Source organism: Amia ocellicauda, unplaced genomic scaffold (genome assembly GCF_036373705.1).
Source record: "Amia ocellicauda isolate fAmiCal2 unplaced genomic scaffold, fAmiCal2.hap1 HAP1_SCAFFOLD_64, whole genome shotgun sequence".
Taxonomy (NCBI): Eukaryota; Metazoa; Chordata; class Actinopteri; order Amiiformes; family Amiidae; genus Amia; species Amia ocellicauda.
In genome coordinates, this window is record NW_027102994.1 from 95,001 (window position 1) to 108,723 (window position 13,723).

Below are 13,723 nucleotides of genomic sequence, written 5' to 3' on the forward strand. Positions count from 1 at the left end.
TCGAGAAATGACACAATTACAGCAACACAAAAAGGAACTCCACCGGACAAAGTTCAGTGCTCACAAGGAGCCTCATTCAACACACACGGTTCCATTCCCATTCATGCAAAGCACGAAAGTGTAAAACTTGGGAACATACTTGAGAGCAAAGATCACATTCAATCTCATTCAAGGCACGGATGTGAATGCAACGGGATGAAATTACTGAAATGATGCCTGCCCTCGAACTGTGATGATGGACTACCCGACTCGCCAATAATATTGGGTTCTGGTGTATTGAAATACAGGAGCTGCTGGATTTGTGTGTTTTCTTACCCCCTCACCATAGTTTGTCAAATGTTTAAACAACTGAACTTATATTCAAGGTTTGTTTCTCTTCATATGTTTTACTGGTTTACATTTGTCTCAGCAACCTGTTGAATGATTCTTCTGCTTTCAAAACAAAATGACAACAGGATGAATGCACACACTTGAAAATACAATACATGCAATGTTATGCATCATAGTGATGCAACCTCCTTTCAGTTTCATACTGCATGTCAATTGAAATCCTTACTGAAATGCACACCTACTCAAGATTGCGCTTGACTGGCGTGTCAGGCACTCAATTACAGCTGTTTTATCAAGAGAATGTGTTCGTTTTGTAATATATAGTTCCGGTCTGGTGTGGCACCCCAGCTAACGCACAACGTTGCCACAATGTTGCCACAACGTGGCGTGTTAGCAGGGACTGTCTGCGGCGCGCTGGTGTGTCCCGGGCTTTAGAGTAGAGAGACAGTTCAACTGTAAGTATGAACAGCAGAAACGGATATTGCCTTCCCTTTAAGTAGAGCGTCAGGGACAGCCTTCCTGGCTTACGGCCATACTAGCCTGAATACGCCCGATCTCGTCCGATCTCGGAAGCTAAGCAGGCTCGGGCCTGGTCAGTACTTGGATGGGAGACCGCCTGGGAATACCAGGTGCTGTAGGCTTTGGCATCTTTTACACACCAGAGGGCGACAAATCACGAGTTTTAACTTTGGATACACGCAATTTCATCATTATTTCACATTTGACTTCCCCAAATACACAGGCATACAATAGATCTTGTTCTCCAACGTAAACGGTCCCTAGTAACTAGGGTACATTCGTAAATAAATTGAGCATCATGGCTAGAAGTGACTAAATGTTGCCTAATCTTTCTCATCGAGAAATGACACAATTACAGCAACACAAAAAGGAACTCCACCGGACAAAGTTCAGTGCTCACAAGGAGCCTCATTCAACACACACGGTTCCATTCCCATTCATGCAAAGCACGAAAGTGTAAAACCTGGGAACATACTTGAGAGCAAAGATCACATTCAATCTCATTCAAGGCACGGATGTGAATGCAACGGGATGAAATTACTGAAATGATGCCTGCCCTCGAACTGTGATGATGGACTACCCGACTCGCCAATAATATTGGGTTCTGGTGTATTGAAATACAGGAGCTGCTGGATTTGTGTGTTTTCTTACCCCCTCACCATAGTTTGTCAAATGTTTAAACAACTGAACTTATATTCAAGGTTTGTTTCTCTTCATATGTTTTACTGGTTTACATTTGTCTCAGCAACCTGTTGAATGATTCTTCTGCTTTCAAAACAAAATGACAACAGGATGAATGCACACACTTGAAAATACAATACATGCAATGTTATGCATCATAGTGATGCAACCTCCTTTCAGTTTCATACTGCATGTCAATTGAAATCCTTACTGAAATGCACACCTTCTCAAGATTGCGCTTGACTGGCGTGTCAGGCACTCAATTACAGCTGTATTATCAAGACAATGTGTTCGTTTTGTAAAATATAGTTCCGGTCTGGTGTGGCACCCCAGCTAACGCACAACGTTGCCACAACGTTTCGTGTTAGCAGGGACTGTCTGCAGCGTGCTGGTGTGTCCCGGACTTTAGAGTAGAGAGACAGTTCAACTGCAAGTATGAGTGGCAGAAACGGATATTGCCTTCCCTTTAAGTAGAGGGTCAGGGACAGCCTCCCTGGCTTACGGCCATACTAGTCTGAATACGCCCGATCTCGTCCGATCTCGGAAGCTAAGCAGGTTCGGGCCTGGTTAGTACTTGGATGGGAGACCGCCTGGGAATACCAGGTGCTGTAAGCTTTTGCATCTTTTACACACCAGAGGGCGACAAATCACGAGTTTTAACTTTGGATACACGCAATTTCATCATTATTTCAGATTTGACTTCCCCAAATTCACAGGCATACAATAGATCTTGTTCTCCAACGTAAACGGTCCCTAGTAACTAGGGTACATTCGTAAATAAATTGAGCATCATGGCTAGAAGTGACTAAATGTTGCCTAATCTTTCTCATCGAGAAATGACACAATTACAGCAACACAAAAAGGAACTCCACCGGGCAATGTTCAGTGTTCACAAGGAGCCTCATTCAACACGCACGGTTCCATTCCCATTCATGCAAAGCACGAAAGTGTAAAACTTGGGAACATACTTGAGAGCAAAGATCACATTCAATCTCATTCAAGGCACGGATGTGAATGCAACGGGATGAAATTACTGAAATGATGCCTGCCCTCGAACTGTGATGATGGACTACCCGACTCGCCAATAATATTGGGTTCTGGTGTATTGAAATACAGGAGCTGCTGGATTTGTGTGTTTTCTTACCCCCTCACCATAGTTTGTCAAATGTTTAAACAACTGAACTTATATTCAAGGTTTGTTTCTCTTCATATGTTTTACTGGTTTACATTTGTCTCAGCAACCTGTTGAATGATTCTTCTGCTTTCAAAACAAAATGACAACAGGATGAATGCACACACTTGAAAATATAATACATGCAATGTTATGCATCATAGTGATGCAACCTCCTTTCAGTTTCATACTGCATGTCAATTGAAATCCTTACTGAAATGCACACCTTCTCAAGATTGCGCTTGACTGGCGTGTCAGGCACTCAATTACAGCTGTTTTATCAAGACAATGTGTTCGTTTTGTAAAATATAGTTCCGGTCTGGTGTGGCACCCCAGCTAACGCACAACGTTGCCACAACGTTGCCACAACGTTTCGTGTTAGCAGGGACTGTCTGCGGCGCGCTGGTGTGTCCCGGACTTTAGAGTAGAGAGACAGTTCATTTGCAAGTATGAGCGGCAGAAACGGATATTGCCTTCCCTTTAAGTAGAGCGTCAGGGACAGCCTCCCTGGCTTACGGCCATACTAGCCTGAATACGCCTGATCTCGGAAGCTAAGCAGGCTCGGGCCTGGTCAGTACTTGGATGGGAGACTGCCTGGGATTACCAGGTGCTGTAAGCTTTTGCATCTTTTACACACCAGAGGGCGACAAATCACGAGTTTTAACTTTGGATACACGCAATTTCATCATTATTTCAGATTTGACTTCCCCAAATACACAGGCATACAATAGATCTTGTTCTCCAACATAAACGGTCCCTAGTAACTAGGGTACATTCGTAAATAAATTGAGCATCATGGCTAGAAGTGACTAAATGTTGCCTAATCTTTCTCATCGAGAAATGACACAATTACAGCAACACAAAAAGGAACTCCACCGGACAAAGTTCAGTGCTCACAAGGAGCCTCATTCAACACACACGGTTCCATTCCCATTCATGCAAAGCACGAAAGTGTAAAACTTGGGAACATACTTGAGAGCAAAGATCACATTCAATCTCATTCAAGGCACGGATGTGAATGCAACGGGATGAAATTACTGAAATGATGCCTGCCCTCGAACTGTGATGATGGACTACCCGACTCGCCAATAATATTGGGTTCTGGTGTATTGAAATACAGGAGCTGCTGGATTTGTGTGTTTTCTTACCCCCTCACCATAGTTTGTCAAATGTTTAAACAACTGAACTTATATTCAAGGTTTGTTTCTCTTCATATGTTTTACTGGTTTACATTTGTCTCATCAACCTGTTGAATGATTCTTCTGCTTTCAAAACAAAATGACAACAGGATGAATGCACACACTTGAAAATACAATACATGCAATGTTATGCATCATAGTGATGCAACCTCCTTTCAGTTTCATACTGCATGTCAATTGAAATCCTTACTGAAATGCACACCTTCTCAAGATTGCGCTTGACTGGCGTGTCAGGCACTCAATTACAGCTGTATTATCAAGACAATGTGTTCGTTTTGTAAAATATAGTTCCGGTCTGGTGTGGCACCCCAGCTAACGCACAACGTTGCCACAACGTTTCGTGTTAGCAGGGACTGTCTGCGGCGCGCTGGTGTGTCCCGGACTTTAGAGTAGAGAGACAGTTCAACTGCAAGTATGAGCGGCAGAAACGGATATTGCCTTCCCTTTAAGTAGAGCGTCAGGGACAGCCTCCCTGGCTTACGGCCATACTAGCCTGAATACGCCCGATCTCGTCCGATCTCGGAAGCTAAGCAGGCTCGGGCCTGGTCAGTACTTGGATGGTAGACCGCCTGGGAATACCAGGTGCTGTAAGCTTTTGCATCTTTTACACACCAGAGGGCGACAAATCACGAGTTTTAACTTTGGATACACGCAATTTCATCATTATTTCAGATTTGACTTCCCCAAATACACAGGCATACAATAGATCTTGTTCTCCAACGTAAACGGTCCCTAGTAACTAGGGTACATTCGTAAATAAATTGAGCATCATGGCTAGAAGTGACTAAATGTTGCCTAATCTTTCTCATCGAGAAATGACACAATCACAGCAACACAAAAAGGAACTCCACCGGACAAAGTTCAGTGCTCACAAGGAGCCTCATTCAACACACACGGTTCCATTCCCATTCATGCAAAGCACGAAAGTGTAAAACTTGGGAACATACTTGAGAGCAAAGATCACATTCAATCTCATTCAAGGCACGGATGTGAATGCAACGGGATGAAATTACTGAAATGATGCCTGCCCTCGAACTGTGATGATGGACTACCCGACTCGCCAATAATATTGGGTTCTGGTGTATTGAAATACAGGAGCTGCTGGATTTGTGTGTTTTCTTACCCCCTCACCATAGTTTGTCAAATGTTTAAACAACTGAACTTATATTCAAGGTTTGATTCTCTTCATATGTTTTACTGGTTTACATTTGTCTCAGCAACCTGTTGAATGATTCTTCTGCTTTCAAAACAAAATGACAACAGGATGAATGCACACACTTGAAAATACAATACATGCAATGTTATGCATCATAGTGATGCAACCTCCTTTCAGTTTCATACTGCATGTCAATTGAAATCCTTACTGAAATGCACACCTTCTCAAGATTGCGCTTGACTGGCGTGTCAGGCACTCAATTACAGCTGTTTTATCAAGACAATGTGTTCGTTTTGTAATATATAGTTCCGGTCTGGTGTGGCACCCCAGCTAACGCACGACGTTGCCACAATGTTGCCACAACGTGGCGTGTTAGCAGGGACTGTCTGCGGCGCGCTGGTGTGTCCCAGGCTTTAGAGAAGAGAGACAGTTCAACTGTAAGTATGAACGGCAGAAACGGATATTGCCTTCCCTTTAAGTAGAGCGTCAGGGACAGCCTTCCTGGCTTACGGCCCTACTAGCCTGAATACGCCCGATCTCGTCCGATCTCGGAAGCTAAGCAGGCTCGTTCCTGGTCAGTACTTGCATGGGAGACCGCCTGGGAATACCAGGTGCTGTAAGCTTTTGCATCTTTTACACACCAGAGGGCGACAAATCACGAGTTTTAACTTTGGATACACGCAATTTCATCATTATTTCAGATTTGACTTCCCCAAATACACAGGCATACAATAGATCTTGTTCTCCAACGTAAACGGTCCCTAGTAACTAGGGTACATTCGTAAATAAATTGAGCATCATGGCTAGAAGTGACTAAATGTTGCCTAATCTTTCTCATCGAGAAATGACACAATTACAGCAACACAAAAAGGAACTCCACCGGACAAAGTTCAGTGCTCACAAGGAGCCTCATTCAACACACACGGTTCCATTCCCATTCATGCAAAGCACGAAAGTGTAAAACTTGGGAACATACTTGAGAGCAAAGATCACATTCAATCTCATTCAAGGCACGGATGTGAATGCAACGGGATGAAATTACTGAAATGATGCCTGCCCTCGAACTGTGATGATGGACTACCCGACTCGCCAATAATATTGGGTTCTGGTGAATTGAAATACAGGAGCTGCTGGATTTGTGTGTTTTCTTACCCCCTCACCATAGTTTGTCAAATGTTTAAACAACTGAACTTATATTCAAGGTTTGTTTCTCTTCATATGTTTTACTGGTTTACATTTGTCTCAGCAACCTCAGCAAGAATGATTCTTCTGCTTTCAAAACAAAATGACAACAGGATGAATGCACACACTTGAAAATACAATACATGCAATGTTATGCATCATAGTGATGCAACCTCCTTTCAGTTTCATACTGCATGTCATTTGAAATCCTTATTGAAATGCACACCTTCTCAAGATTGCGCTTGACTGGCGTGTCAGGCACTCAATTACAGCTGTATTATCAAGACAATGTGTTCGTTTTGTAAAATATAGTTCCGGTCTGGTGTGGCACCCCAGCTAACGCACAACGTTGCCACAACGTTTCGTGTTAGCAGGGACTGTCTGCGGCGCGCTGGTGTGTCCCGGACTTTAGAGTAGAGAGACAGTTCAACTGCAAGTATGAGCAGCAGAAACGGATATTGCCTTCCCTTTAAGTAGAGCGTCAGGGACAGCCTCCCTGGCTTACGGCCATACTAGCCTGAATACGCCAGATCTCGTCCGATCTCGGAAGCTAAGCAGGCTAGGGCCTGGTCAGTACTTGGATGGGAGACCGCCTGGGAATACCAGGTGCTGTAAGCTTTTGCATCTTTTACACACCAGAGGGCGACAAATCACGAGTTTTAACTTTGGATACACGCAATTTCATCATTATTTCAGATTTGACTTCCCCAAATACACAGGCATACAATAGATCTTGTTCTCCAACGTAAACGGTCCCTAGTAACTAGGGTACATTCGTAAATAAATTGAGCATCATGGCTAGAAGTGACTAAATGTTGCCTAATCTTTCTCATCGAGAAATGACACAATTACAGCAACACAAAAAGGAACTCCACCGGACAAAGTTCAGTGCTCACAAGGAGCCTCATTCAACACACACGGTTCCATTCCCATTCATGCAAAGCACGAAAGTGTAAAACTTGGGAACATACTTGAGAGCAAAGATCACATTCAATCTCAATCAAGGCACGGATGTGAATGCAACGGGATGAAATTACTGAAATGATGCCTGCCCTCGAACTGTGATGATGGACTACCCGACTCGCCAATAATATTGGGTTCTGGTGTATTGAAATACAGGAGCTGCTGGATTTCTGTGTTTTCTTACCCCCTCACCATAGTTTGTCAAATGTTTAAACAACTGAACTTATATTCAAGGTTTGTTTCTCTTCATATGTTTTACTGGTTTACATTTGTCTCAGCAACCTGTTGAATGATTCTTCTGCTTTCAAAGCAAAATGACAACAGGATGAATGCACACACTTGAAAATACAATACATGCAATGTTATGCATCATAGTGATGCAACCTCCTTTCAGTTTCATACTGCATGTCAATTGAAATCCTTACTGAGATGCACACCTTCTCAAGATTGCGCTTGACAGGCGTGTCAGGAACTCAATTACAGCTGTTTTATCAAGACAATGTGTTCGTTTTGTAAAATATAGTTCCGGTCTGGAGTGGCACCCCAGCTAACGCACAACGTTGCCACAACGTTTCGTGTTAGCAGGGACTGTCTGCGGCGCGCTGGTGTGTCCCGGACTTTAGAGTAGAGAGACAGTTCAACAGCAAGTATGAGCGACAGAAACGGATATTGCCTTCCCTTTAAGTAGAGCGTCAGGGACAGCTTCCCTGGCTTACGGCCATACTAGCCTGAATACGCCCGATCTCGTCCGATCTTGGAAGCTAAGCAGGCTCGGGCCTGGTCAGTACTTGGATGGGAGACCGCCTGGGAATACCAGGTGCTGTAAGTTTTTGCATCTTTTACACACCAGAGGGCAACAAATCACGAGTTTTAACTTTGGATACACGCAATTTCATCATTATTTCAGATTTGACTTCCCCAAATACACAGGCATACAATAGATCTTGTTCTCCAACGTAAACGGTCCCTAGTAACTAGGGTACATTCGTAAATAAATTGAGCATCATGGCTAGAAGTGACTAAATGTTGCCTAATCTTTCTCATCGAGAATTGACACAATTACAGCAACACAAAAAGGAACTCCACCGGACAAAGTTCAGTGCTCACAAGGAGCCTCATTCAACACACACGGTTCCATTCCCATTCATGCAAAGCACGAAAGTGTAAAACTTGGGAACATACTTGAGAGCAAAGATCACATTCAATCTCATTCAAGGCACGGATGTGAATGCAACGGGATGAAATTACTGAAATGATGCCTTCCCTCGAACTGTGATGATGGACTACCCGACTCGCCAATAATATTGGGTTCTGGTGTATTGAAATACAGGAGCTGCTGGATTTGTGTGTTTTCTTACCCCCTCACCATAGTTTGTCAAATGTTTAAACAACTGAACTTATATTCAAGGTTTGTTTCTCTTCATATGTTTTACTGGTTTACATTTGTCTCAGCAACCTGTTGAATGATTCTTCTGCTTTCAAAACAAAATGACAACAGGATGAATGCACACACTTGAAAATACAATACATGCAATGTTATGCATCATAGTGATGCAACCTCCTTTCAGTTTCATACTGCATGTCAATTGAAATCCTTTTTAAAATGCACACCTTCTCAAGATTGCGCTTTACTGGCGTGTCAGGAACTCAATTACAGCTGTATTATCAAGACAATGTGTTCGTTTTGTAAAATATAGTTCCGGTCTGGTGTGGCACCCCAGCTAACGCACAACGTTGCCACAACGTTTCGTGTTAGCAGGGACTGTCTGCGGCGCGCTGGTGTGTCCCGGACTTTAGAGTAGAGAGACAGTTCAACAGCAAGTATGAGCGACAGAAACGGATATTGCCTTCCCTTTAAGTAGAGCGTCAGGGACAGCTTCCCTGGCTTACGGCCATACTAGCCTGAATACGCCCGATCTCGTCCGATCTTGGAAGCTAAGCAGGCTCGGGCCTGGTCAGTACTTGGATGGGAGACCGCCTGGGAATACCAGGTGCTGTAAGTTTTTGCATCTTTTACACACCAGAGGGCAACAAATCACGAGTTTTAACTTTGGATACACGCAATTTCATCATTATTTCAGATTTGACTTCCCCAAATACACAGGCATACAATAGATCTTGTTCTCCAACGTAAACGGTCCCTAGTAACTAGGGTACATTCGTAAATAAATTGAGCATCATGGCTAGAAGTGACTAAATGTTGCCTAATCTTTCTCATCGAGAAATGACACAATTACAGCAACACAGAAAGGAACTCCACCGGACAAAGTTCAGTGCTCACAAGGAGCCTCATTCAACACACACGGTTCCATTCCCATTCATGCAAAGCACGAAAGTGTAAAACTTGGGAACATACTTGAGAGCAAAGATCACATTCAATCTCATTCAAGGCACGGATGTGAATGCAACGGGATGAAATTACTGAAATGATGCCTGCCCTCGAACTGTGATGATGGACTACCCGACTCGCCAATAATATTGGGTTCTGGTGTATTGAAATACAGGAGCTGCTGGATTTGTGTGTTTTCTTACCCCCTCACCATAGTTTGTCAAATGTTTATACAACTGAACTTATATTCAAGGTTTGTTTCTCTTCATATGTTTTACTGGTTTACATTTGTCTCATCAACCTGTTGAATGATTCTTCTGCTTTCAAAACAAAATGACAACAGGATGAATGCACACACTTGAAAATACAATACATGCAATGTTATGCATCATAGTGATGCAACCTCCTTTCAGTTTCATACTGCATGTCAATTGAAATCCTTACTGAAATGCACACCTTCTCAAGATTGCGCTTGACTGGCGTGTCAGGCACTCAATTACAGCTGTTTTATCAAGACAATGTGTTCGTTTTGTAAAATATAGTTCCGGTCTGGTGTGGCACCCCAGCTAACGCACAACGTTGCCACAACTTTTCGTGTTAGCAGGGACTGTCTGCGGTGCGCTGGTGTGTCCCGGACTTTAGAGTAGAGAGACAGTTCAACTGCAAGTATGAGCGGCAGAAACGGATATTGCCTTCCCTTTAAGTAGAGCGTCAGGGACAGCTTCCCCTGCTTACGGCCATACTAGCCTGAATACGCCCGATCTCGTCCGATCTCGGAAGCTAAGCAGGCTCTGGCCTGGTCAGTACTTGGATGGGAGACCGCATGGGAATACCAGGTGCTGTAAGCTTTTGCATCTTTTACACACCAGAGGGCGACAAATCACGAGTTTTAACTTTGGATACACGCAATTTCATCATTATTTCAGATTTGACTTCCCCAAATACACAGGCATACAATAGATCTTGTTCTCCAACGTAAACGGTCCCTAGTAACTAGGGTACATTCGTAAATAAATTGAGCATCATGGCTAGAAGTGACTAAATGTTGCCTAATCTTTCTCATCGAGAAATGACACAATTACAGCAACACAAAAAGGAACTCCACCGGACAAAGTTCAGTGTTCACAAGGAGCCTCATTCAACACACACGGTTCCATTCCCATTCATGCAAAGCACGAAAGTGTAAAACTTGGGAACATACTTGAGAGCAAAGATCACATTCAATCTCATTCAAGGCACGGATGTGAATGCAACGGGATGAAATTACTGAAATGATGCCTGCCCTCGAACTGTGATGATGGACTACCCGACTCGCCAATAATATTGGGTTCTGGTGTATTGAAATACAGGAGCTGCTGGATTTGTGTGTTTTCTTACCCCCTCACCATAGTTTGTCAAATGTTTAAACAACTGAACTTATATTCAAGGTTTGTTTCTCTTCATATGTTTTACTGGTTTACATTTGTCTCAGCAACCTGTTGAATGATTCTTCTGCTTTCAAAACAAAATGACAACAGGATGAATGCACACACTTGAAAATACAATACATGCAATGTTATGCATCATAGTGATGCAACCTCCTTTCAGTTTCATACTGCATGTCAATTGAAATCCTTACTGAAATGCACACCTTCTCAAGATTGCGCTTGACTGGCGTGTCAGGCACTCAATTACAGCTGTTTTATCAAGACAATGTGTTCGTTTTGTAAAATACAGTTACGGTCTGGTGTGGCACCCCAGCTAACGCACAACGTTGCCACAACGTTTCGTGTTAGCAGGGACTGTCTGCGGCGCGCTGGTGTGTCCCGGACTTTAGAGTAGAGAGACAGTTCAACTGCAAGTATGAGCGGCAGAAACGGATATTGCCTTCCCTTTAAGTAGAGCATCAGGGACAGCCTCCCAGGCTTACGGCCATACTAGCCTGAATACGCCCGATCTCGTCCGATCTCGGAAGCTAAGCAGGCTCCGGCCTGGTCAGTACTTGGATGGGAGACTGCCTGGGAATACCAGGTACTGTAAGCTTTTGCATCTTTTACACACCAGAGGGCGACAAATCACGAGTTTTAACTTTGGATACACGCAATTTCTTCATTATTTCAGATTTGACTTCCCCAAATACACAGGCATACAATAGATCTTGTTCTCCAACGTAAACGGTCCCTAGTAACTAGGGTACATTCGTAAATAAATTGAGCATCATGGCTAGAAGTGACTAAATGTTGCCTAATCTTTCTCATCGAGAAATGACACAATTACAGCAACACAAAAAGGAACTCCACCGGACAAAGTTCAGTGCTCACAAGGAGCCTCATTCAACACACACGGTTCCATTCCCATTCATGCAAAGCACGAAAGTGTAAAACTTGGGAACATACTTGAGAGCAAAGATCACATTCAATCTCATTCAAGTCACGGATGTGAATGCAACGGGATGAAATTACTGAAATGATGCCTGCCCTCGAACTGTGATGATGGACTACCCGACTCGCCAATAATATTGGGTTCTGGTGTATTGAAATACAGGAGCTGCTGGATTTGTGTGTTTTCTTACCCCCTCACCATAGTTTGTCAAATGTTTAAACAACTGAACTTATATTCAAGGTTTGTTTCTCTTCATATGTTTTACTGGTTTACATTTGTCTCAGCAACCTGTTGAATGATTCTTCTGCTTTCAAAACAAAATGACAACAGGATGAATGCACACACTTGAAAATACAATACATGCAATGTTATGCATCATAGTGATGCAACCTCCTTTCAGTTTCATACTGCATGGCAATTGAAATCCTTACTGAAATGCACACCTTCTCAAGATTGCGCTTGACTGGCGTGTCAGGCACTCAATTACAGCTGTTTTATCAAGACAATGTGTTCGTTTTGTAAAATATAGTTCCGGTCTGGTGTGGCACCCCAGCTAACGCACAACGTTGCCACAACGTTTCGTGTTAGCAGGGACTGTCTGCGGCGCGCTGGTGTGTCCCGGACTTTAGAGTAGAGAGACAGTTCAACTGCAAGTATGAGCGGCAGAAACGGATATTGCCTTCCCTTTAAGTAGAGCGTCAGGGACAGCCTCCCTGGCTTACGGCCGTACTAGCCTGAATACGCCTGATTTCGTCCGATCTCGGAAGCTAAGCAGGCTCGGGCCTGGTCAGTACTTGGATGGGAGACCGCCTGGGAATACCAGGTGCTGTAAGCTTTTGCACCTTTTACACACCAGAGGGCGACAAATCACGAGTTTTAACTTTGGATTCACACAATTTCATCATTATTTCAGATTTGACTTCCCAAAATACACAGGCATACAATAGATCTTGTTCTCCAACGTAAACGGTCCCTAGTAACTAGGGTACATTCGTAAATAAATTGAGCATCATGGCTAGAATTGACTAAATGTTGCCTAATCTTTCTCTTCGAGAAATGACACAATTACAGCAACACAAAAAGGAACTCCACCGGACAAAGTTCAGTGCTCACAAGGAGCCTCATTCAACACACACGGTTCCATTCCCATTCATGCAAAGCACGAAAGTGTAAAACTTGGGAACATACTTGAGAGCAAAGATCACATTCAATCTAATTCAAGGCACGGATGTGAATGCAACGGGATGAAATTACTGAAATGATGCCTGCCCTCGAACTGTGATGATGGACTACCCGACTCGCCAATAATATTGGGTTCTGGTGTATTGAAATACAGGAGCTGCTGGATTTGTGTGTTTTCTTACCCCCTCACCATAGTTTGTCAAATGTTTAAACAACTGAACTTATATTCAAGGTTTGTTTCTCTTCATATGTTTTACTGGTTTACATTTGTCTCAGCAACCTGTTGAATGATTCTTCTGCTTTCAAAACAAAATGACAACAGGATGAATGCACACACTTGAAAATACAATACATGCAATGTTATGCATCATAGTGATGCAACCTCCTTTTAGTTTCATACTGCATGTCAATTGAAATCCTTACTGAAATGCACACCTTCTCAAGATTGCGCTTGACTGGCGTGTCAGGCACTCAATTACAGCTGTATTATCAAGACAATGTGTTCGTTTTGTAAAATATAGTTCCGGTCTGGTGTGGCACCCCAGTTAACGCACAACGTTGCCACAACGTTGCCACAACGTGGCGTGTTAGCAGGGACTGTCTGCGGCGCACTGGTGTGTCCCGGGCTTTAGAGTAGAGAGACAGTTCAA

The 13,723-nt window shown here is 43.3% G+C and overlaps 10 non-coding genes and 1 pseudogene across 10 annotated transcripts; all 11 read left to right on the top strand.

Moving 5' to 3' along the window:
• Nucleotides 1–852: 852 nt before the first annotated feature.
• Nucleotides 853–971, top strand: LOC136740390 (5S ribosomal RNA). The gene has a single exon (XR_010813226.1). It is a non-coding gene; the product is annotated as a 5S ribosomal RNA (ribosomal RNA).
• A 1,055-nt stretch (nt 972–2,026) lies between these two features.
• On the top strand, nt 2,027–2,145 carry LOC136740456 (5S ribosomal RNA). Its single transcript, XR_010813290.1, has one exon. It is a non-coding gene; the product is annotated as a 5S ribosomal RNA (ribosomal RNA).
• A 1,066-nt stretch (nt 2,146–3,211) lies between these two features.
• Nucleotides 3,212–3,320, top strand: LOC136740771 (uncharacterized; annotated as a pseudogene).
• Nucleotides 3,321–4,375: 1,055 nt separating this feature from the next.
• Nucleotides 4,376–4,494, top strand: LOC136740470 (5S ribosomal RNA). Its single transcript, XR_010813304.1, has one exon. It is a non-coding gene; the product is annotated as a 5S ribosomal RNA (ribosomal RNA).
• A 1,066-nt stretch (nt 4,495–5,560) lies between these two features.
• LOC136740711 (5S ribosomal RNA) lies at nt 5,561–5,679 on the top strand. The gene has a single exon (XR_010813528.1). It is a non-coding gene; the product is annotated as a 5S ribosomal RNA (ribosomal RNA).
• A 1,058-nt stretch (nt 5,680–6,737) lies between these two features.
• On the top strand, nt 6,738–6,856 carry LOC136740509 (5S ribosomal RNA). Its single transcript, XR_010813340.1, has one exon. It is a non-coding gene; the product is annotated as a 5S ribosomal RNA (ribosomal RNA).
• A 1,055-nt stretch (nt 6,857–7,911) lies between these two features.
• LOC136740555 (5S ribosomal RNA) lies at nt 7,912–8,030 on the top strand. The gene has a single exon (XR_010813384.1). It is a non-coding gene; the product is annotated as a 5S ribosomal RNA (ribosomal RNA).
• Nucleotides 8,031–9,085: 1,055 nt separating this feature from the next.
• LOC136740557 (5S ribosomal RNA) lies at nt 9,086–9,204 on the top strand. Its single transcript, XR_010813386.1, has one exon. It is a non-coding gene; the product is annotated as a 5S ribosomal RNA (ribosomal RNA).
• A 1,055-nt stretch (nt 9,205–10,259) lies between these two features.
• LOC136740465 (5S ribosomal RNA) lies at nt 10,260–10,378 on the top strand. Its single transcript, XR_010813299.1, has one exon. It is a non-coding gene; the product is annotated as a 5S ribosomal RNA (ribosomal RNA).
• Nucleotides 10,379–11,433: 1,055 nt separating this feature from the next.
• Nucleotides 11,434–11,552, top strand: LOC136740657 (5S ribosomal RNA). Its single transcript, XR_010813480.1, has one exon. It is a non-coding gene; the product is annotated as a 5S ribosomal RNA (ribosomal RNA).
• A 1,055-nt stretch (nt 11,553–12,607) lies between these two features.
• LOC136740647 (5S ribosomal RNA) lies at nt 12,608–12,726 on the top strand. Its single transcript, XR_010813470.1, has one exon. It is a non-coding gene; the product is annotated as a 5S ribosomal RNA (ribosomal RNA).
• The last annotated feature ends 997 nt before the right edge of the window (nt 12,727–13,723 follow it).